Below are 25,501 nucleotides of genomic sequence, written 5' to 3'. Positions count from 1 at the left end.
CCTGGTACTTCCCAGTGGCTAACTACGCCAACTTCCTCTCATTCCATTTGGCGGCCTCCTCTCAGCTGGACCGTGAAGACCGCGAAAGAGATCTTACCTATTTATTACCTTATCCCTAGACTGAAAGCCCACTGTGGGCAGGGAATGTGTCTACCAATTATGTTATATTATACTCTCCCAAGCTCTTAATATAGTGCCCTGCACTCAGTGAGTATTCAATAAATGCAACTGATTGGTTGATCGATCATTCGAATCTTCCAATCCTTGACTTTCCTGTATTTGAATACCTGCCTCGGTATTTAATGTAACGTCGACCAATCCCGCCGGTTAAGGTTCTAGCCTTCCGAATCTCTTCCTGCGATTCGATTGTCCAGACTCAATGTTCTTGCCACTGAGGCTCTGACCTTAATTTCCGTTCATCTGCCAAACTAAAATCCCTTTCTTACTTTCTCTGTTTTTACATCACCACTAGCTCAGCTTCTGTCCACCTCCTTTGAAGGAGACAGCACTGCTGGTGAAATTTACCATAGGGATAGATGTGGTAGAAAAGGATGGCTGAGTGATAGTCGCTGATAGTCACGATAGGAAACTGAGCCTTGTATCTTCTTGTTTGCAGAGTACCAAGCTGCTCTGCTTGTCCCTGTTGGATCCCAACATCCGGTTGTCAAGCCAGGGAGATTTCAGCCACCCCACATGAGGTCACCATACAGTAGCTATTGGGTATCTTCCTATCTTTCATTCTATACCCATGATCCCTCCTGCAAAGCTACAATTCACAATGTCTCTGGGAAGCAGCCTGGCCTAGTGGATAGAGCCTAAGCCTCGGAGTCAGAAGGATCTGGAATCTAATCCCGACTCCATTTGTCTGCTGTGTGACCTTGGGGAAGTCACTTTCCTTCTCTGTGCCTCAGTTCCCTCATCTGTCAAATGGGGATTAAGGCTGTGAGCCCCTTACGCTCAATAATACGACTGAATGAATATAGGACAGGGACTGTGTCCAACCTGATTAGCTTGTAGCTACGCCGGTGCTTAGAACAGTGCTTGACACATAGTAAGCGCTCAACAAATACCATCATCATCATCATCAGCTTTCCGCAGCATGGCCTAGTGGAAAGAACACAGGCCCGGGGGTCCGAGGGTCATGTGTTCTAACCCCGGCTCTGCCACTTGTCTGCTGTGTGACCTTGGGCGAGTCACTTCCCTTCTTCTGTCACCCAGTTCCCTCATCTGGAAAATAGAGGTTAAGACTGTGAGCCCCTTATCGGGCAGGGACTGTCCACCCTGATTGGCCTGTACCTACCCCAGCAGTTAGAACAGTCCTTGATACATAGTAAGTGGTTAACAAATATCAGCATCATGATAGTTATTATTAAGCACTATACCACCATCATCGTCATCAGGTTCCTGTTGGGTGTGATCATGCGAGGCTATTTGAAGTTAAGTCTGGTAAACCTGTAATGCTAGATGGTGCAGTTATAGATGCAGGATTAATTTACGACGCTATCCACCTTCTCCTCCTCTGGATGTCATAGCCAGTGTGCTCAAGGTTGGCAGTGTTAGAGAACTCATACTTGTGTGGTCTTTCAGGACATTCAGAGTTCTTTCTATAGCAAGTGGCATTCTTCACCCTCATTGAGAAGCGTCCCCAGGGTTTTCTCCTGTAGGCCCGCAGACAGATTCTTGAAGAAAAGCGGCTCAGGAATGCAACAGTAACCAGAAAGCTTACAAGCGTACAGCGCTGGCTTTCCGAATAGCTAGGTGAGCAGGCAACCACACATATTAGAAATGTTGGCATTTTGCCTTCTCTGGGTCTCTTTTATGAGGCCTTGACAGCGAATCGAATAAAACAAGTTGGAACACACTGTTGATTTGATACAGGCTAATCTACAGAGTAATCTGTTTATCTTTTTAACATACTTTATAAATCAGATTTCATGGCATATGATTATGTCTTTAAAAACTCTTCGATCCTTTGTAATAAGCATATTTACTTCTAAAGAACGGGCTTGCATATTGCATTATCATTGGTACTCTTTAGAAAGCAAACCAATAATTACTGTAAGAGAAAACCATTCCTCTATTTGTTTAGGTTTTTTTGGTAAGATCCAGCAGCATTTGGGAAGGTGGCAGAGTTGAGTTGCCTGAAATTCAGCCTGCAAAATACCTCCTGAAAAACTAATCCTGACAGTGCGTCCAAGTTCCTTGGGTGACTAGTTGCTTTAGAAAGATGAAGAGGTGCACCGATCAAATAGATATTTTATTTGCTAGGGGCCAGCACAGCAGAGAATGGCAAGCTGAATGAAAGACAGAAAAGAACTTTCCAGAGAATCACAGCAATATCCAGTCAACATCTTTAACAAAGAATTTTCAAAACCTACAGCACTCTATGCCGTTCTCTTCATCTGTACAAAGGGTTTTTAGATCTATAGTAAACTGGACAGCCGTTACTTTGAACTGGACTTATGAAATGGATAATTTAGAGCTGGTGGCAGATATAAAGTACGATGGATGTTTTTTAGATCCTTTTCAATCTGAGAAGAAATAAAGAATTTAATCAGTTTGAAACGTCATCCCAGTCATTCCAGAGCTTGCCTTATATTTACAAAAAAATGAGGAAATTAGGTGTCTCTCCTGAAAAACAAACTGGAGAGGGGAAGGACATGAAGTGAGTTGAACGAATGATTTTGTAATAGAAGAGGTATTTCTCTTGGGAGTAAAATAGGGAATCTGTCCTGACCTGACTAGATACTATAACAGCTAGAAGGAAGGTTTTTTGAAAACTTGTTTTTAGGTTACTTCTGGTTGAACAACTTCTCCCCGGTGCCAGCATCTTCCACATTTTCTCACCTGTGAACAGAGACACCAAAGAATATCAAAGGCAGGACTATATCAGTGGGTTGCATCCTCTTGGGATTCAAGTTCTGCTGATTGCTTCTACCGCAGCATTTTTGTCCACATCTGAAATGTCTTTTATTTACATTAAAGTCTGTTTTCTCCTGTGGACTGTAAGCTCCTTGTGAGTATCATTGCATCGTACTCTTTCCCCAGCGCCCTGCATATAGTAAGCACTCGATAAATGCCATTGATCAATTGAAAGATTTTTCACCTAAAGGGATTTTAAGGTCTTTGAGTAAAAAGCAGAGTCGGTAGTAAAAAGAACACTTTCTTTTCACCTAGATCTATTAATGACCTTAATGCCACTTGTTGCATGAGGCTAGATTTGGTCCTACATCCAGTGTTGGGGTTCTCAAATTGTATGCATGGGGAATCCTGGAAGGAGGAGGAGAATGAAGGGGGCAGAAGCACAAAAAGGCAGGTACCAGGAACCACACAGTAGTAAATAGATGACAAAAGGAGGATAAGATCAGGGCAGTTCCAAGGGACAGTAGGCTTACAAAAATAAATAGATAATCCCATCACCACCAAGAAACCTAATGATACTGGCGATATTGAAAGGGCAAGGAAACATTCTCCAGATGACCGCTCCAAGAAGGTCATACTAGGGGACCCGGCCATGACTCTTTTGCAAGACCTGCACAGATTTCTAACCGGGGGTCACCCCAAAATATGCAGACACACTCCATTCAGTTGTAGTTACTGAGCATTTACTGTGTGCAGAGCACTGTATTAAGTGCTTGGGAGGCTACACTACAACAATAAACAGATACATTCCCTACCCACAATTAATTTACAGTCTAGAGGGAGCTTGCCATCTAGAGGAAACACACCCGACATCCACAGGTTCCCACACTAGTATAAAGGCAAGCCAGTAAACAGCTGTTGTGGACCTCTTGACATGTCTAGTTCTTGGACTGGTAATTATACCGGGGCAATAGGCAGGTCCTTTCCCTATTTTGAGGGATTTCTTTTACAAGAACACCTGTATGTGGCTGAAAGGAGGCAGGTGTCAGCCGCACCACTTCAGTTTATCTGAATTCATCCCTCTTACTTCCTCTGGAGCTCTGGATTTAGGACAACTCTCCAGGGACATCAATCGATCAACGGTGTCTATCGAGCACTTACTTTGTGCAGAGCACCGTATGAGGCACTTGGGAGAGAATAATAAAAGAGAGCTGAGAGACACAATCCGTTGCCACATGGAGCTTAGAGTCTAGAGGGGGAGAAAGGAGGAGGAAATGGCAGAGTATAAGCATTTCGTTTTAATGGCATTTGTTAAGTGCTTACTATAGACCAGGCACTGTTCTTAACGTTGGGGAAGACAAAGGAAAATCAAGTTAGGCACAGGCCCTGTCCCACATGTGGCTCACAACCCCATTTTACAGATGAGGGAACTGAAGCACAGAGAAGTGAAGTGACTTCCTGAAGGTCACAGTGCAGACCAGCGGTGGGGTTAGGATTAGAACCCAGGACCTTCTGACTCCCAGACCCGTACTCTATCCACTAGGCAGTGATGTATGTAAGTGCTGTGGGGTCGAGGCTGCTCAAGAGACACGAAGCAAGACCACCAGGGAATCAGATGATCTTTCTGGTATATTCTGAATGTCCATTCATGCGTTTTGCCAAAACGGTTCCCAAACATGACTTCCGAACTTGATGTCTTAATGGATTATTGGAGGTCTGGCCTTACATCAGTAGAGTGACGTGGAAGCTGTGTCTTCGACAAATAATTTCTCTTTTAGATTTCAATCTTGAGCATAACTCCTCGAAGCCGCATAGCCTAGGGGAAAGAGCCTGGGCCTCGGAGTCAGAAGACCTGGCTTCCAATTCCAGCTCCACCACTTATCTGCTTGTGACCTTGGGCAATTCACTTCACTTTTCTGTGCCTCAGGTACCTCAGTTGTAAAATGGTGACTAAGACTGTGAGTGGGACACGAACTGTTGTCCAACTTGATTATCTTTTATCCACGCCAGTGCTTAGTACAGTGCTTGGCACATAGAATATGCTTACCAAATGCCATAAAACAACAACAACAAAAGTCCTGTCTCCAATAGCAATCTGAACCTTTAGTGTGGTGTTTTGAATCGAAGTTTCTCAACTGGGGCAAATTCAAGCATTTGTTATTCCATTATCATCCTTACTGCAGTTCCTCCTAGCTGAGACATATAGAGAGAGTGGCTGTCTACAAATTAGATTTCATATAACAGATTGAACACTGAAATGAACGGCAACCTACTCATACAAAAAAATAGAAGCAAAGATGTCCATGTTCAGGAGAAGTAATACGCAAAATGGTAAAAATAGTAGGGAGACCAATTGTCAATGCTTCAATTTGCTGGTGGCTTTCTGACTTTACATTTCCTTTTTTTTATTTACTTCAATTTAGAATTTTTATCAGTAGACACACTTCACAAACTCTCTTTTTACTGCAGACTAAACCACGACCGTTTGCTCAGAATGGTCATAAGCTCTGTACGATCCAGTCTTCCTCACCTGCTCAAACTTTTTGAATGACTGATTTCGATGTCTAGGTGGCTTTTCCAAAGGCAACTCATTTCTGCAATTGAGGATCAAAGCCATTAATCTTCTGCATCTAGAGAGTAACGGTAATTAGCAGAGTCAAACTGCATGGCACAAGGGTCACTGGAAAGGGGAACCCAAACAAACCAAAAAAAAAATAGGATTTTATAAATTGGAGTTTAAGTAGATGAAGCACCGCTCTGGAAACAGAGCAAGGAATAACATGCCCAACTCCGCAAAAGTGAGCCTGCACAGACCAGCCGCCACTTGGGAAGGAGTTTTACAATTAAAAGTTACATGTTGGACCCCAATCTGCTTTGGGCAACCTTACCTTTAGCACGAAGTTAAGTCTAGCAGAGATTCCCCATCAGTCAATCAATAAATGGTCTTACTGAAAGCTTACTACTATTAATAATAATGATTGTGGTATTTAAGTGTTTACTATGTGCCAGGAAATGTACTAAGTGCTGGAGTGGATACATATAAATTGTGTTGGACACAGTCCTTGTCCCACGTGGGGTTCACAGTCTCAATCTCCATTTTACAGATGAGGTAACTGAGGCATAGAGAAGTGAAGTAACTTGCTCCAGGTCATATAGCAGACAGGTGGCGGACCCGGAATTAGAATTCATTACCTTTTAACTCCCTGACCCGTGCTGCAATCACTATAATAATAATGTTGGCATTTGTTAAGTGCTTACTATGTGCAGAGCACTGTTCTAAGCGCTGGGGGAGATACAGGGTAATCAGGTTGTCCCACGTGAGGCTCACAGTTAATCCCCATTTTACAGATGAGGTAACTGAGGCCCCGAGAAGTGAAGTGACTTGCCCACAGTCACACAGCGGACAAGTGGCAGAGCTGGGATTTGAACCCATGACTCTGACTCCCAAGCCTGGGCTCTTTCCACTGAGCCACACTGCTTCTCTGCACTCCGTCATGCAGAGCACTGTACTAAGCACTCAAGACCCAAACAGAGAAGAGTGATAATAATAATAACGATCATGGTACTTGTTGAGTGCTTACTATGTGCCAAGCAGTGTCCTAAGCACTGGGTTAGATACAAGTCGATCAGGTTGGACACAATCCACCCCACGTGGGGCTCAAACTCTTAACTCCCAATTTACAGATGATGTAACTGAGGTCCAGAGAAGTTAAGTAACTACCCCAAAGTCACACAGCAGACATGCAGTGGAGCTGGGATTAGAACCCAGGTCCTTCTGACTCCCAGACCCGTGCCGTATCCACTAAGCCACGCTGCTTCTCAGTTTAGCCGCCTCCCCACTTGGCTAGAGAAGCAGCGTGGCTCGGTGGAAAGAGCCCAGGACTGGGAGTCGGAGGTCATGGGTTTGAATCCCGGCTCTGCCACTCGTCAGCTGTATGACTGTGGGCAAGTCACTTCACTTCTCTGGGCCTCATTTCCCTCATCTGTAAAATGGGGATTAACTGTGAGCCTCACGTGGGACCACCTGATTACCCTATATCTCCCCCAGCGCTTAGAACAGTGCTCTACACGTAGTAAGCACTTAATAAGTAGCAACATCATCATTATTATTATTAGTCCCAATTTAGAACCCGCCTTAAGAACTCTTGTGTCAGCACATCTATCTACGCTGCTTCCATTTTAGCTTTTGACTCCTCCCTGTCCTCTCCCGCCCCACCACCTGCCCACCTGTTATTTATTGCTATTGTTTTTGTCCGTCCGTCTCCCCCGATTAGACTGTCAGCCCATCAGTGGGCAGGGATTGTCTCTATCTGTTGCCGAATTGTACATCCCAAGCTCTTAGTACAGTGCTCTGCACATAGTAAGCGCTCAATAAATACTATTGTCAGCTGTGTGACTGTGGGCAAGTCACTTCACTTCTCTGTGCCTCAGTTCCCTCGTCTGCAAAATGGGGATTAAGACCGTGAGCCCCACGTGGGACAACCTGATTCTCCCGTGTCTACCCCAGCGCTTAGAACAGTGCTCTGCACATAGTAAGCGCTTAACAAATACCAACATTATTATTATTATTATTATTAAATGAATGAATTGAATCACCCTGAGAAGCTTCGGGGCAGCATTGAACTATGGGATTTCAGGGCCGGCCAGTGTGCTTGTTGTGGTCAACAACAGGTCAGAGAGGAGCCTGTTACAACCGCTACTTTGACTTCGGATCCTTCCCCCTTGACGCAAAAAGGCCAAATTACAGAGACAGTTAATTTAACAAAGCAACATACTTGCCGCTGAGCACCAAAATCCAAATCGCGAAGGCTTACAAGGCCGCAGGAGCAGATAAGATCAAGGGATTGATAACCTCCAGAAAGCCGCGGGGCAGGCTTCCGGCATTTGGCCTCTCTGAGGCAAGAATTCAAAGTGCCGTGGCCTCCAGCATGTAGCACACGACGCAGTCCCTCCATGAACTCAGTATTTTAAGGGAGTAGCATTTCTCAGCTGCCGTTCCTGTCGTGGCCTAGCGGACCGACCGCGCTCTCGATCCCCACTCTGTAGGTGAGGTAACTGAGGCACAGAGAAGTGAACTGACTTGCTCGTGGTCCCAGAGCAGGCACGTGGTGGAGCCGGAATTAGAACCCATGACCTTCCGACTTCCACTACGCCATGGGATGTCGCCGTGACGTTGGCCCTGTACTGTGGCCTCACTTACCAGTCTTCCACCTGGACTGCCTCCACTCTGGTGGCAAAGGGTCGCTGGGCTTTTGGGACAAATTGGAGTCAGAGTGTTGGTGGCCTATGGTGGTTGGTGGAGAGGCAGCGTGGCTCAGTGGGAAGAGCGTGGGCTTGGGAATCGGAGGTCATGAGTTCGAATGCCGGCTCTGCCACTTGTCAGCTGTGTGACTGTGGGCAAGGCACTTCACTTCTCTGGGCCTCATTTCCCTCATCTGTAAAATGGGGATTAACTGTGAGCCTCACGTGGGACCACCTGATTACCCTGCATCTACTCCAGTGCTTAGAACAGTGTTCTGCACGTAGTAAGCACTTAATAAATACCAACGTTATTATTATTATTATTATTAGTCCCAATTTAGAACCTGCCTTAAGAACTCTTGTGTCAGCACATCTATCTACGCTGCTTCCATTTTAGCTTTTGACTCCTCCCTGTCCTCTCCCGCCCCACCACCTGCCCACCTGTTATTTATTGCTATTGTTTTTGTCCGTCCGTCTCCCCCGATTAGACTGTCAGCCCATCAGTGGGCAGGGATTGTCTCTATCTGTTGCCGAATTGTACATCCCAAGGGCTTAGTACAGTGCTCTGTACATAGTAAGCGCTCAATAAATACTATTGTCAGCTGTGTGACTGTGGGCAAGTCACTTCACTTCTCTGTGCCTCAGTTACCTCGTCTGTAAAATGGGGATTAAGACCGTGAGTCCCACGTGGGACAACCTGATTCCCCTGTGTCTACCCCAGCGCTTAGAACAGTGCTCTGCACATAGTGAGCGCTTAACAAATACCAACATTATTTGCCAGTCTCGACTGCAGGAGGGAGAGTTAAGAGGAGGCATACCCTTTCCATTCCTAGCTCGGACAATGGCTAGCGAGAAGAAGGCAATCTGCAACAAGTCAAAAATCACTTGTGCTGGGCAGGAGCGGTATGGGACAGAGTCGAGGGTGGAGCCTCGAGTTTCCTGTGTGGAAGAAGGCAGTGGTTAACCACTTCCATATTTTTATAAAGAAAACTCTATGGATACACTACCGGAACGATTGCGATATGGAGGTGGGGCATTGTGGGGGAGATGTGTCCATGGAGTCGCTTTGGGTCGGAGAAGACTCGACAGCATAAGACAAGTAGTTCCGATTGACTGAATGAGGTCCGCAACCAAATGGAGAATACAATATTTACATAGGATCTTATCCATGTTGACTCTATACAGAGATAGCTCAATTGATCTTAATAAAAAAATTAATTTGATAAATATGGACACGGAAATCACAGCCAGATTCTGTTCTCATTCTAAATTTTCAAGAAACAAATGCCGCTCCAATCCTCTATTCATATCCATGCAAATGTAGCAACTGTTCTTGCAATAATTACCACCTTTCTTTATTTATAGGAAACCTGCAACTTCGCAAACAACAAACTGCATCTACTGTCAGTTTTCTACAAATATAACAATAATTATCACTAAAACTAGTGCTTAAAATTAGGAAGTAGATAGTAAGGACAATTAGGGAAGTCATTTACTCACTGAAAAGGGGAGAAAAAACCCACAGAACCCTTTTGATGAACAGAGTCCATAATTTCTCAGTAAAGAACTGCATATTCATTCACTTGCCAGGACTGATTTTTATCAATTAGTTTATTCCATTTTTGAAATGTAGAATAAAGAGCTTCAGGACTAATTAACCTCATTTTTCTTCATCCATATTTATTTAGCACGAACTGCGTATGGAGCACTATTCTAGGAGCTTTGGAAACTATCAATGAAAGTGGGACAGGGATTGGGTGCGACCTGATTATCTTATATCTTACCCCAGCGTTCAGCGTGGTGCTTGGAACGTAGCAAGCGATTAACAAACACCACAATTATTATTAAGCCATTCAGGAAATCTGGTCAAGGGTTCTCTTTAAGCAAATTAAAAATAACTCCTCAAAAAGCCTCAACCAAACCGATGTCAACCATTCCTTGCTATCAAGTAACAAAATCTACTGCTTGTGAAGCCATTGCTCATTGAGTTAAAAATGAGGTTGCTTCTATTTCTATATTTAAGAAGAATGTGGATTATGAAATGGTTTTCTCCACACAGACCTGATCGGAGGCCAATTTTATGGCTGGAAGCTACTTTACCTCACACACCCTGATCAAAACTACTAAGCTCCATCTCCTTCAAAATTCCTTCGGCTGCGAGTCGTCCATGAAGTCCTGAAAAGCAGCCAAAGCAATTTACCAAGCCACCAAACTGCCGTAGACAGAGAGTGATTTAAAAATACAAATGGAGTTACTAGATTGGCTGTTCCATGTTATTTTATAGGTCTGGTGAAATTTTTAGTAGTTAGTAACTAGAGTTGAGGAAAATGATTAAAGCATTGCTATTTAAGTATTGTTTACCGCTGCCGAACACTTAAATAGCGATGCTCTCATTAAATGCTTTCTTCAACTCTTAACTAGTCATGTCAGATTTCTGTCAACATTTCACTGGAGCTGTAAAATATAAATGAACACATAAATGAACCGGCGCTCCCTGTTATGCTGTATTCCAGGGTGTTGGCAAGACGTTGGGCCTACCCAAGAGAAGTCACCAAGATCTTGTGGCCAACATTGCGCCCCATCGGCAGTGTACAGGGATTCCTACAAGAGAACCCGCCCACGAAGGGAAAGAACCCACCCGTCACCCCGGAATAATAACCAATCCAAGAATGAGACAACATGTTAGGGGCCCACACTAGGTTCAGTGACCAGTGGACGCCGGTCCAAAGAGCAAAGACTAGAGGTCTCTGGACCCCTTATATAACCTTCAACACTCCTTGCCCCACCCTGGTTCCTTCCTAAAGATGGGCAGTCTGGGCATTTCTGAGGCAAGTCTGCATAATTCGGTGTGTCCCCCGCCCCCAGACTGTAAACCTGCTGTGGGCAGGGAATGTTTCTGTTTTTTTGTTGTATCGTATTCCAGCGAATGCTTAGTAAGCGCTCAGTAAATAGGATCAAGTGAATGAATCTGCTCAGTTCTTGAAAATAAGACATGGTCCTCTGGCATGACCTGCTTCGAGTGGTCATCTGGAGAATGTTTTCCCACCCCTTTAATATCGCCAATATCAAAAGCTTTCCCGGTGATGTTGGTAATTTCTTTTCTTTGTTGTAAATCTACTGTCGTCTGGAACTGCTCTGATCTCATGCTCCTTTTTCTGTTTCGTGACTCCTGGTACCTGCCTTCTTGTGTTACTGCTAGGAACTGTAATCTCCTCCCCATTCTCCTTCCAGTATTCCCCATGTATACAGTTTGAGTTCCCCAACATGATCCAAAGAACCCCTAACACCTCGTCTCAGTAACAGATCGGTTCAAGGCAAATGCCTCGGGGTGGAAGGTCTACTCTCCGGAAAACCTTCACTGCAGCCTCAGCGTCTTGAGTCACCTGGAGAACTCAGGCAGAAGGGAGCTTTCACAAACCCAAGCCGCAACTTGCAAATCACGTTAAAGAAACTGCGTGACCGATGATGGGTTGACAAACCAAAGCCATCAAGGACTTAGGCAGATGACCACAGAACCAAAAAAACATCTGCTCATCTTTTAAAATCATTCTATGCTCCAGTTCAGTGCCGCTTATGGCACCCTGACAGGGAAGACTGTAAGCTCATTACGGCCAGGGAACATGTCCGCTAATTCTACTGTAGTGTGTTCTCCCAAGCGCTTAGTATAGTGTTTTGCGCATAGGAAGTGCTCAATGAATACGAAAGATCGATCGATCGATTGACGACAGCTCCAGTTTCAACAGTGAGGAGAAGGGAATCCTAAAAAGACAGGAAGAACAAGTCGAAGTCTTTCTTCCGCTACTGAAGATGAGTCTCTGCAAAACAAACAGTGATGAAGACATGTCAGTTGCCCTAGCCACTGCAGAAATTAAGACCTGAAAAATGGAAAATCACCTTGCCCGAGTGGCCTACTTGCAGAGATCTACAAGCATGAAAGGGCCACTCTGTTTCACAGGTAGAGAAGCCGCATGGCTTAGCGGAAAGGACACAGGTTTGAGAGTCGGAAGACATGGGTTCTGTTCCCAACTCCGCCACTCCTCTGTTGTGTGACCTTGGGCAATTCACTCAACTTCTCTGTGCCTCAGTTACCTCGTCTGTAAAATGGGGATTAAAAGTGTGAGCCCCGCCTGGGACAACCTATTTGCCCTGCATCTACCCCAGTGTTCAGAACAGTGCTTGGCATATAGTAAGTGCTTAAGAAATGCCATCTTTTTTTTATTATTATTATTATTATTATTCACAAGCTCTCCCTCAACATACGGACCATTGAGGAAGTGTCCCAGAGTAGCCAAGATCCCACCGACAAAAGAAAGGTGAAACATCTAATTGCAGCAATTATGAAGGCATCTCACTGCTCTCCGTTCACCAGGATCTCAGGTTTGTATAGACCTGTGAAAACATTTGACATCATCGATCGCGTTCTAGACTGTAGGCTCCTATGGGCAGGGAACATGTTTACCAACTCCCAAGTGCTTAGTAGAGTGCTCTACACACAGTAAGCATTCAATAAATGCCACTGATTAATTAGCAAATACCAGAGTTATTATAGTTATTATTATTATTATTATTATCATTATTGAGACAATATGAGTTCTGTATTTTATGGCAGATTTGATTCTTCATAATACACCGCTTGCCATTTTCTTTCTTGAGAGTAGTCGAGTTTTTCACCACTGGCATGCCAAAGCACATTTCCAAGGGAGAGACTTGCTTGGGTTAGAACAACATCTTTCTACCATTTATGCTTCCGCTGGGAATGGAGGGAGTGTCATTCAAGTGTCAGGAAAAACCTCAGGGAAGGGAGTCCAAGAGACTTGGACTTCTCTCCTTGAGCGTCAAGGCTTGGGAGTTGTTGCTTAAAGTCGCAAACTCAATTCCCTTAGGAGGATTGGTCTGGGAGGCAGATAGGAAATCAGTAGAAAGAGGCAGGAAACCAGTGGAAGATTCCAGCAACTCTGAGCCCAGGCTCAGTTCCAATTAAGTCTGGGCGTTCCACCAAAGAACAGGAAAAGAGGGTGGAGAAGGGAGAGCTGGCTGTGTCTTATCTCCTTTATTTGTGATTGATCTTGCTCTGGCCTGGATTTGGGGGAACATGATGGCTTCCAAAAACTAATTTGGGGATACATCTGTCCTAACTCATGATGCACAGATCCTAATTTAGCAGGGAAAGTTCCCAAATTTTACAGGTATGCTAGACAATTTTAGAAAAAAATGTATACCAATGGCCAGGAATTGACACTATCTCGATTAATATGCTCAGCCAATCCTGTCCTGTTTGGATCATCTTGTTAGGTGGAGCTTTCTCAATTTAGGCTTCGTTTATGTCTCATGGCATTCTGGGATTTGTAGTATGGCTACTTGAGCACGGTGGAGGAGTTTTAGCCACACACAACGGCAAGGACTTAATAACATGGTCCATTGAGGAAGTGCCACAGGGTCACAAAGATTCTACCATCATCAGCATCTTCAAAAAAAAAAAGTGAAATATCTGATTTCAGCAATTACCAAGCAGTGCAGTCTCATGGAAAGAGTCCAGGCCTCAGTATCATGAGGATCTGGATTTTAATACCAGCTCTGCAGCTTGTCGGCTGTGTGGCATTGGGCGAGTCACTTAACTTCACTGTGCCTCAGTTTCTTCATCAGTAAAATGGAGATTCAAGTCCTATTCTCACTCCTACTTAGACTGCGAGCTCCACACGGGACAGGGACTGTGTCTGATATGATCATCTCACATCCACCTAAGGGTTTGGTGTAGTGCTTGACACACGGTAAGCACTTAACGAATACCACAGTCATTATAACCAAAAATGATTTAGAAGAAACGTATGGACGGAAGCATTTATAAAATATCTCTGCTGTGTCAAAATCCTTGACCAGTTGACATTAGCCATCTCAGTTTGCTTAAGCTTTCTTGAGCTCTGCTAACGATTGAATTTGGTGATGAACCGAGCACTCCGTCAGAGACAAACCATGGGCTTTTAATTGATGAACTGAGATATTGTGACACTACGTCTGGCTTATTCACTTTACATTTCTTCAGGATCAATCAATCCGTCAATAAATGGTATTTTTTTCAATGGCATCCGTTAAGTGCTTACTGTGTGTCAAGCCATGTTCTAAGCACTGCGGTAGATACAAATAAATCAGGTCAGACACAGTCCTTACCCCATGTGGGTCTCACCATCTAAGTTGGAGTGATAATAGGACTGAATCCCCATTTTACAGATGAGGAAACTGAGGGACAGAGAAGTTAAGTGACTAGCTCAAGGTCCCACAGCAGGTAGGTGGTAGAGTAGGGATTAGAACTCAGGTCCCCTGATTCCCAGGGCCATGCTCTTGCTTTTAGGATCAGATGAAACCTGAAAAGCTCCCCATTTCTAAGAAGAAGGGTCAAGATATTTCACCTATAAAATTATGAAATAAAATGTTTATGTTGTGCAGATAATACTTGGAGGCGCATTTTGGAGCACTGTAATCGATTGCTTTTCTGTTGCAGAGATGATGAGGGATCACCAAAAGTATTAATCACTGGAAGACAGAGTGGAACATCAGAGTGATTCCAGACCAGATTAGAGGTCTAGGGAGCTATGGTGTTGTCCTACCAGAGAAGCAGCGTGGCTTAGTGGAAAGAGCCTGGGCTTGGGAGTCAGAGGTCATGAGTTCGAATCCCAGCTCTGCCACTTGTCAGCTGTGTGACTGGGGGCGAGTCACTTAACTTCTCTGTGCCTCAGTGACCTCATCTGTAAAATGGGGATTAACTGTGAGCCTCACGTGGGACGACCTGATGACCCTGTATCTCCCCCAGCGCTTAGACAGTGCTCTCCACATAGGAAGCGCTTAACAAATACCAACATTATTATTATTATTAACTTCTCTACAGCTCTGAACCCCGCACTACTAACAGCTTAGCCTAGTGGGTAAAGCACGGGCCAGGGAGTCAGAAAGACCTGGGGTCTAATCCCGGCTCTACCACTCGTCTGCTCCGTGGGGACTAGTCATTAACCTTCTCTGTGCCTCAGTTCCCTCTTCTGTAAAATGGGGATTAAGGCTGTGAACCCCATGTGGGACATGGACCTGTGTCCAACTTGATTTTCTGGTATCTACCCCAATGCTTAGTACAGTGCCTGGCACATTTTAAGCACTTAAGAAATACCATGAAAAAAAAAAAGGTGCCGTATTCGGATCCTTGAACCGTTCCATCTGCTTCATCTATGGACCGTGCTCAATTGCGAAAGGCAAGACAAGATCCCAAACAATAACGTTTTGGAAAGAAGAGAGTCTCCTGGCGTTGACGCTATGCTCACCATAGCAGGCCAATGCTGAATGGGACAGATATTCAAAGTTCAAAAATTTAAGGCACTTTTTGGTTGGAGGTCCTGGGCTCTCTTTCTCAGATTCTTTACTCATAGGATGAGGTACAGGTCTCCCAAGAGGTAACGGGTTTGACTAGAAGAATTCCGTTAATCGATCAATCAATCAATGGTGTTCACTGAGTGCTCAGTGTGTGCGTTCCCCGCCCGCAAGGAACTTACAGTCTAGACTGTGCCATGTTGGAGACAGAGGCACCAAAGGAGAAAAAGCCTGAAAGGGCCTGTTCTCTGTCTTTCCCCCCATCCAGGCCTTCAAGTCTAGCCTTATTCCTTTAACCTCTTCTCTGCCTCTCTCTATCTCTCTATTTCCTTCTCAAAACTAATCTCACTCCTAATGCTCTTAGCCTCTTCCTTTCCCCCACCTCTTGCTACAGTTTCTGTCTATCCGTCGGGAAAGCAGCACGGTGTAGTGGACAGAGCACGGGCCCGGGAGTCGGAAGGTCATGAATTCTAATCCCGGCTCGGCCACTTGTCTGCTGTGTGACCTGGGGCAAATCGCTTCCCTTCTCTGGGTCTCAGTTCCCTCATCTGTAAAATGGGGGTTGAGACTGTAAGCCCCATGGGGGACAGGGACTGTGTCCAACCTGATTTGCTTATATCCACCCCGGTGCTTAGCACAGTGCCTGGCTACCATATCACCATTATTATTATTATTTATCCAGTCCAGCTCCCTGTGGCTCTCCATCCTCTCCATCCACCCCACAATGCACACACACACTTTCTCCTTGACTCCCCCTTACTCCCATTCTCCCAAACACACCTTCCTTCCTTATTGACTCCCCTCAGCCATCTCTTCCATGACTTTGCCAACATTCCCACCCATCTGCCTTCCTCCCTAAAATGTCAACTCCCGGAGGGCAGGAATTTTGTCTACCTAATTTACCGTACTGTACTCTCCCAAGTGCTTAGTACGCAGCTCTGCCCCCAATAAATATCATTGATTGATTTGATTGCGACAGGCCAAAACCCCCAAGGTGGCAAGTGTCTCCTTAGTCTCCTGATACTCATTACTAGCATTTCTTGTATGTGTGTGATGGAGGCGGTGGAGCTGGGGGCGGATTAGGGAGGGGCATCAGTATGTTTTCACTTGAGAGTCTGCCTCACGGTCTGTAGATTTTTTGTGCCTATCTGTGCCTGTGTGAATCACTGTCTTGGGGGCTAGGAAACATATCTGGAAAGAAAGGAGATTTTTTTTTTTCAAAAGGACACAGAATGAGGTCTTCTATAATAGCATTTCTTCAATGCTTTGCCCTGACATAGACATCAATCCTTTATCTAGTACTGATGCTCAAAATAGACTCCTTTGAAATTGGCCTGACCAGACTCTTTTGAATCAGGTCGCAAGCGATGAAAAGGTACTTTTCAACCGACTTCTCTGAATTTATTTTTTTCCACTGATCAAAATAAGCCGTCAGGGGACTGCCCACCTCTCTGAAGATTTGCAGCAACATCTCTGAAGCTTTCAGGGACAATGGACAAGGATTATGGGCTATGATCACCCCCTCACATTGGTGAACCCCCATCCTCGCTCTGTTACTCTAATATTATTCCGTTGAAGATCAAACCTGATAGGATCTGGATAATTACCCGAAGTTAAAAACTAGAGTGAGGAGTTGGAATATGGGTCTCTCTCTTTAAAGGGTTTCACGTCAGATGGGAGTCGAGTAGTTTCTCCATTAAATTCCCTCTATCTGCATCTCTAGTTTTCCTTTTTATGAGGCAATAGAGACACAGGTTTCCACAGTTAAAGTTACAAGAAAACATAAAAAGTACTGAAATTGCGCATCCGATTGCAATACATGCACAATTGATACAGATCAAAATATTCATTGGTTGCACACAATTTGAAAGACTCGTAATATTATGTTTGCTTAAGAGTACAATTGATCAAGCTAATTTTCTGGAAAACTAGGTCCTTGTGAGTAGAGATAGTGTCCAACCTGAGAATCTTGTATGTATCCCAGCGTTAAGCAGAGCGGCATGGCATAGTGGACAGAACATAGATTTGGGAGTCAGAAGGTCATTTCTTTGTGGCCCTGGGCTACCATTAACTAGTTCCCTCTTATCTCTACCATTATTCTTCACTCCTCCCAAGCTAGTCTTCTACCTGCAGCTCACCGCTCTGCTTTGCCACCTCCAAAACACTGACTGCCCCTGCCTGAAATTTATTCTCTCCTGAACTTTGGAAACCACAGCCCTCTCTACCTCCAAAGTCCTTCTAAAAAAGTCTTCTCAAGGAGGCAATCCTTGATTAATCAATCAATAGGCTGTACTGATTACTCAATTATGAACCCTGTATTAAGCACTTTGGAGAATAGAATACAGTTAATTAGCATGATCCCTGCCCTTAAGTAGAGTACAATCTAAAGGGAGAGATAGAAACTAATAAACTTCAGATAGGGACAAGCCATAGATAAGTAACTGAGGCCTAACAAAGCCCTAAATCCTGTAGGATGAGGATATGCCTTGGAGGGTCACATTAATTTGCAATCTATTTACCTCGCTAAGACTCAACCCTAAAATTTAATTCGTATTGTTTACCTAAGGTCTTAAATTAATCATATAAAATAATTTCAAAACGACATATGACTAAAGAAAGAGCGTGCGGCAATCAGATGAATTGCTTCTAATGAAATAGTGGGGGTGAGTAGAAAGTCATCATAAGTAGAATGGATATTTCCTCTGCAAGTTCCGTTTTGTAAGTGCTTCTAGAATTTCATCATATGGGAATAACACAATTAAAGGAAAAAATCTGATAACTCTACAAGGTTAGAATTATGCACAAGACATGGTTTTACTGATGAGCCGTTTGCATTCCAAGCTAGAGGTTTTCAATGTGGGCTCGAATTTCATTTCGCGTCTTCACCCAATCCTCCCCTTTGACCCAGTCCCCATCTCACACACCGTTCCTTCCCCCATTTCAGCTACCTCCCCAGCCAGACCCCCCCCCCCCCCCCCGCCAGACCCCCAGCCAGAGCAGTCACTGGACCCTCTCCTCTCTCCTCACACACGGAGATTGGAGAACAAAAACTAAAGCACCTGAAGGGAATGAGAAGAGAAACTTTTTCCTCTGCTGCTTCTGCCCCCAGCTTTCCAGAGCTTATACTTGCAGACACTGGGGCTAGTTGGTTATCTCCTCTGGCCCAGGGCACTGGGAGTCATGGATTTTTCTGGGAGCTCCTAGTGGGATGTGGTTTAGAGGATAGAGCCCGGGCTTGGGAGCCAGAGGTCAGGAGTTCTAATTCCGACTCCGCCACTTGTCAGCTGTGTGATTTTGGGCACGTCACTTAACTTCTCTGTGCCTCAGTTACCTCACCTCATCTGTAAAATGGGGATAAAAGACTGTGAGCCCCATGTGGGACAAACTGATTACCTTGTATCTACTTCAGGGCATAGAACAGTGCTTGGCACATAGTATGTGCTTAACAAATACAATCATGATTATTATTATTGTTGTTGTGTGTATTGTCACTCATCATCCTGCATGTAATGGCATTGGAGTGGTGCCCCACAGCTTCACCCTGATCCCGTTCCCATCCTACAGTCACTCCTTACCCCGGGGGGGGGGAAATCCTTCCTGGACCTCTTCTGGCCCCCCTTCTGCCCTCCCCCTCGCCCCCCCCATCCCCACCCCACCCCAAACACACACACGTGAGTTCAGGGTCCTTCTTTGCAAGGGACTGACCTTTGGCCAAGGCATGGGTGTGTGTCTGTCTGATGTGCACAGACACCATTCAGAATACAATGGAGTTCCCAGATGCACACATCTGGTGGGGGGTCTCCCCCATCCTCCCTTACCACCCGCTGATTCCCCCTCGCCTTTCCCCCAAGCCTCGGCGAGGCCAATTCGCTGGCTCCCAGAGTCAGCGATGTGCCCCGGGCCCATTGCTCCAGCCATTAGCCTCTGCTAATTCCCTGGATCCTATCATTTGGTAATCGATCGATCGATCATATTTATTCAGGATTTATTGTGTGCCGAGCACTGTACTAAACGCTTGGGAGCATACGGTATAACAGAGCTGGTAGACACTTTCCTTGACCACAACGAACTTACAGTCTAGATGGGGAGACAGGCATTAATATAAATAAATAAACCATGTGCCTCAGTTTCCTCATCTATAAAATGGGGAATAAGACTTTGAGCCCACAACGGGACATGAACTGTGTCCAACCTGATTACCTTTTATCTACCTTTTTTTTTTTTTAATGGTACTGGTTAAGTACTTACTATGTGCCAGAAACTGAAGATTTCACAACACAGGTGCTGTTTCCCGGGGAAAAATGTCTCTGGCGACCTCACCAGTGGAGTGAGATTTAAAAATAAAAGCATTGACATTTATATATTTATTTTAAAAGCAGAGATTCAAAGTGAATAATGACAACATTTAGAACACCTAAACTCTTCACCGAAATTAATTTCCCAATGAAAATGTGCAAAAAAGTGTCTGGTGTGTGACCTGGGGAAAGTCACTTAAATTCTCTGTGCCTCAGGTACTTTATCTGTAAAATGGGGATTGCTACTGTGAGCCCCATGGGGGACATTGACTGTGTCCCATATGCATAGCTTGTATCTTCCTCACCATTCAGTACAGTGACCGGCACATGATAAGTGCTTAACAAATAACATAAAAAAAAGAAGACATGTCTTTGACACTATTAGAACATCACCGTAGATTTACTGAACTTGGACTCCCATTCCTGTGTTATGTTTTGCAGTTCGATACCATTCTACAAGTTCAGTTCAGGGAATTAGAACAACCACATAAGCATCTGGGAATGAATCCTCCTTCTCCCTCATTAATTACCGGGTCCATAAACTTCCTGGGATCCTCTCCCTTCTTTTCAAGTGGATTAAACGTTTGTAGTACTGGATTTTTGTTTCCCCTGAAACACTTTGGCTATGATTAACTCATTTCGAACCACTCTTTCAGTCAGGAAGAGATAAAGTAACAGACGCATGCTATCTAGTATATAATGTGGTTCTAAAGAAGGTATACTAATTCCGTTTAGCATAGTACTAAAAGCAGCTAACATAATAACAACAGTGATAATCAGAGTCAAATAGCATTTCTTTGGGTAGATCAATGTAGACCTTCATAAAATATAGGCAGAAGCAGATACTGAATGAGAAAGCACTCTTCCCCGGGGTTATTGCAGTTCAATTCTTTCCATCTTGGTCGCCAACCGACACAGGGGTTTCTAGCAAAACAAAAGAATATAGAGGAGGTATTTGAGGATCATTTTCTCTGCTCCAACCTCAGGAGGATGAATTCCTTCTATCAGCCAGAATACGAAGTGAATATTTGGGCTAAATGACTCTCATATATATTTGGGGGACTGAGAAACCCACATGCACACATCGCACTACAATATGATACTTAGTGGAAGTCATATTAACAGGATTGGCTTTATAAACTTTTTCCATAAATCAGAACTAACGATAGCTTGCAGTGATAATTCTGTCGTACTGAGTGTAATGCTAATGCACAAGGGGTAAGCGTAATTTACCCAAGTAGGTAAATAATGGGACTAGGAAGGCTATTGGGAAAAAGAGAGCTGGAATGTCATAATTCCTATCAAAGTAAAATAATTCAGTGCTCTTTTTAAGTCTTAAAAAACACTTGCTTAAATTTGAAGCTCATAAACACGCTTAGCTTGAAAGCGTATGATTGTTTCTCTTTGCAGAAAACTGGCAGGCACATCCTGCCTGCTGATTTGGGGATTTACGATTTTAAATAAAACATGCAGAATCTACTGCTATTTAGGAAATATTTCATTCTCTTATTTAAATGTATGTGAATGCATTTGAATGTATTGAATAAGGGTTTGTTGTCATCTTTTTTTTTTGTGCTGTTGTTATACCGTAGTATGATGATTCCACTTTGAAAGTTGCATTGAACAAAAAGGGAATAAAGGCAGAAGTGTTTTCCTTGAAGAAAGATGATCAGTGGGAAGGAAAACTCCTCCAGGATGAAAAGATTAAGGCTCCCCTGAATTTTTGGAGACATCTAAGCTGGAAGAAGTCATGATCAAAGTTGCCAAATCATTAAGGGTGTGGACGAGGGCAAACATTTGCTAGTCACTAAATCCCACCCCACCAGGGTTAGGGAACAGTGGAGTGAACCCAGGGGAACTTGAAGGTGAAAGTTCAAAACAAATAAGAAGAAAAAGTTTCACCCAGTGGGTGGTCACATATGGAGCTTGTTACCATAGGAAGTTCTGTGAATAGAAAATCTCAGTAGGATCAAGAAGGATTTAAACACATTCATGGAATGAGGGATCCATACTGGGTGTTAGAGAGGAAATCTGGCATATTAGAGGAAAATGTTAGGGATTTTAGAAGTCTCAAGAAATAGCGATACAGCTACATGAACAAGAGGACTCTGATGAGAAAAGGTGAGGAAATTCAGTGATCCTATAAGGGTAAAACCACCTTTCTGAGTTTTTTTTTTCTTCTATCCCCATGCCAAAGACACCTCTGGGTCCACATATCTTAGGTTTGGCTTTTCTTTTCTATTCTTTTCCATTCAAAAACAGGCACCTCCATTCTCTAACCCCTTCGAACTGCAAATGTCACGTGCATTGGAATTGAGAGTTTCACTCAACAGTAGAGAAAACAGGAATCAGGAGGGCAGAAGCGGGATCACTATTTCTTTCTTTGACAGTTTCCTCTAGACTGTAAGTTCATTTTGGGCAGGGAATGTGTCTACCAACTCAGTTGTATTATACTCTCCCAAGCGCTTAGTGCAGTGCTCTGTCCACAGTAGGTGCTCGGTGAATACTACTGATTGATTGATCCCATTTTACCACACCCTTGTGTGCAGGACATGTAAGTGACATATGGGTCCTTATAGGCAGGGATGGTGTTTCTACCAACTCTCCAAAGCACTTAGTATAGGCCTCTGAACACGGTAAGCACCCATTAAATACCACCGACTGATTGACCGGCTGATTGGCTGCTCAAAGAGCCGGATGTGGAGCTTAATGTGGCTCCAGGTTTCACACGGCAGAGAAAGCGGAAAGCACCGAAGCTCTCAAACCTTCAGTTGAACCCCGATTCCACTCTTCCACCAAACCAGGGACTACTATCCTTCCAGAGGACGCACGCTGGCCTTCTCGACGGGATTCTCTATTTCCTTGTCTCTCATTGCATCGACAGGCAAAGGGACAGCATCTGCCAGTGAAGATCTCTGACTGTGTAGGAACTGCATCAAATCTACAGTCACCTGAGCACTTTGGGATTTACACCCAATCTAGACCTTCACCGCTCTCCACGTCAAGCACAAACTCATCCCAGTCGGCTTCAAGGCTCAGCCGCTTCACCCATCTTACGGATCAGTTCTGTTCATGCAGCAGCTCACACTCTTTGCTCCTCCCAAGATCTCCTCCTAACTTTATGTCACTTTTCACTCCCCCGTCTTCGACTTCTCACTCTCGCTATTCCCCCATTCGGGAATTTCTTCTCAGATCCAATCTGCCACAACACGGTTCGCACCACTTTCAAAACCTTCCTAAAAAAAATCCTTCTGGAAAGTGACTTGCCCAGGGTCACACAGAAGGCACCTGATGGAGCTAGGATTAGAACCCAGGTCTCCCGACTCCCAGAACCTGTAATCTTTCCACTGGGTCGTGCTGCAGCCATCAAGACAGTGGGCATGTTGATTCAAAGCTTCCGTGATTCGTTCAATAAGAATGACTCAGAAATAAAAACAGCTACTCCCTGCAAAACAAATAATGAATCAACGAGTTGGAGTGCCGCATACCCACTCTGCCGAGCATCTTTTTGCCTGCATCCGGTTGAATTCTCAAATTGCGTTGAATCGCGTTGAATTCTCCTAAGTCTCCCTTTCTCAAACCTCATTCTGGGGAAATGAATGTGATCTAGTGGAAAGAGCTCAAGTCTGGGAATCAAAGAGCCTGAGCTTTAATCCCGGATTCCTCCGCTTGCCTGCTGTGTGACCTTGGGCAAGTCACTCTTGACTTCACTATGTCGCAATTTCCTCATCTGTAAAATGGACATTAAACACTTGTTCTTCCTTATACTGTGAGCCCCATGTGGGACAGGGACCATGCCTGATCTGATTGCACTGTATCCGCCCGGTTGTTTACTACAGCCCTTGGTACATAGTAAATGCTTAACAAATAGCGCACCTACTATATTGAATATTTTCACCGTTCCCAGGAGCGTGAAATCTGATTTATATCTGATTTCTGCATCTACTTTCGCTCCTTTTCTAGGTCTACCTTCTGATATTCCCCTCTCTGAAGCCTTGTCAGCTTTGCAAGAGTAAGTGAGACAGAGAGAGAAAGAGAGAGGCAGACGGGCAGAGAGAGAAAGAGTTAAAGAGACAGACAGAGAGACAGAAAGAGAGAGAAAGAGAGAGCATGCAAAAACATAAATCAAGGGAAGACTTCAGTGAGGCAATCAATTCGGGTCACTGCATTGAGAAATCATCTTGACATCCTGACACCCGCCTCAGTTGAGCGTCCGACCCCGTCTGGGCCTGGCGCCAGAGGAGGGGGCCATTGTCCCTCTTTGGCGCCAGAAGTGGCTCCTGCCAGCCGCAGAAACACCACCAATCCCAAGGTCACTAGGCATCTCGCAGGGAGCGGGGTCTCAGTTCTTGGTTATCCCTCCTACCCTTATAACGTCCCCAAGATCACACCTCTGACTGGGTACCTGCTTACATTACTAGTCGCATAGGATTTACTTCATTGCTAAGACAAGCAGAGTGGCTCAGTTGATCAAGCGCTGGCCCGGGAGCCAGAGGACCTGGGTTCTGATTCCAGCTCTGCCACTTTTCTGCTACGTGGCCTGTGACAAGTCACTTATCTTCTCTGTAATTCGGTTCCCTCGTTTGAAAAATGGGGATTTAATAATAATAGTAATAATGTTGGTATTTGTTAAGCGCTTACTATGTGCGGAGCACTGTTCTAAACGCTGGGGTAGATCCAGGGTAATCGGATTGTCCCACATGAGGCTCACAGTCTTAATCCCCATTTTACAGATGAGGTAACTGAAGCATTGAGAAGTGAAGTGACTTGCCCAAAGTCACACAGCTGACGAGTGGTTGAGCCGGGATTTGAACCCATGACCTCTGACTCCAAAGCCCGGGCTCTTTCCACTGAGCCACGCTGCTTCTCTAATACAGATCTGGCTCACAGTAAATGCTTAATACCACTTATTATTAGGATAGGGTGCATTTCTGAACCGTCCAAAAATCATAGGGAAGTGCTTTGTAAATATGCAAGATGCCAGGGTGAGGAAATGTATGTTGAAAAGTTTAACAAAAAGACATTTGCAAGTTCACAGTTGTTCTTATCTAGTGCATTTATTGCGTGTTCACAATTGCATGGAACAGGACGACCGGCATTTAGTCTCACTGTCCTTCATTTTCAAAGAAGGCACTGTTGATGTTAGACTCTATTAATGCTTGGGACAAAAGATGGCTACGTGACCCATATTTTCTTCCTAGGTTTATCCCAGACAGGGCCTGCCTCTGTTTATACACCTCCCTCCAAGGACTTCATGATGAGCACCACAGTGGCCTAGTGGGTAGAGCGCAGGCCTGGAGTCAGGAGGACCTCGGTTCTCATCCTGCCTCTGCTACTCTCTGCTATGAGACTTGGGCAAATCACTTCACTTCCCTGTGCCTCAGTTGCCTCATCTGTGTTTCGACAGGGAGCGGCATGGTCTAGCGGAAAGAGGGCACACCTGAATTTTAATCCCGGTCCCACTGTTTGCCTGATGTGTGACCTTGGGCAAACCGCTTAACTTTTTGATGACTCAGTTTCTTCATCCGTAAAATAGCGATATAATACCCGTTTTCCCTCCTACCTATGCTGTGAGCCTTTGTAATACGCTTTAATCTTTATGGTATTGTATGAAACGGAATGTCTGGAAATATATTACTTCATTATCTTGAGTCGGGGGGTATAGATATTTGTTCTTTCCAATGACTCATCATATTACAAAGCGAAGGGCTCTTTTAAAATTTTCGTTCAAAAAGTTGACGCGGAGAAGGCTT

This window comes from Ornithorhynchus anatinus, chromosome 14 (genome assembly GCF_004115215.2).
Source record: "Ornithorhynchus anatinus isolate Pmale09 chromosome 14, mOrnAna1.pri.v4, whole genome shotgun sequence".
Taxonomy (NCBI): domain Eukaryota; kingdom Metazoa; phylum Chordata; class Mammalia; order Monotremata; family Ornithorhynchidae; genus Ornithorhynchus; species Ornithorhynchus anatinus.
This window is presented reverse-complemented; position numbering follows the sequence as displayed.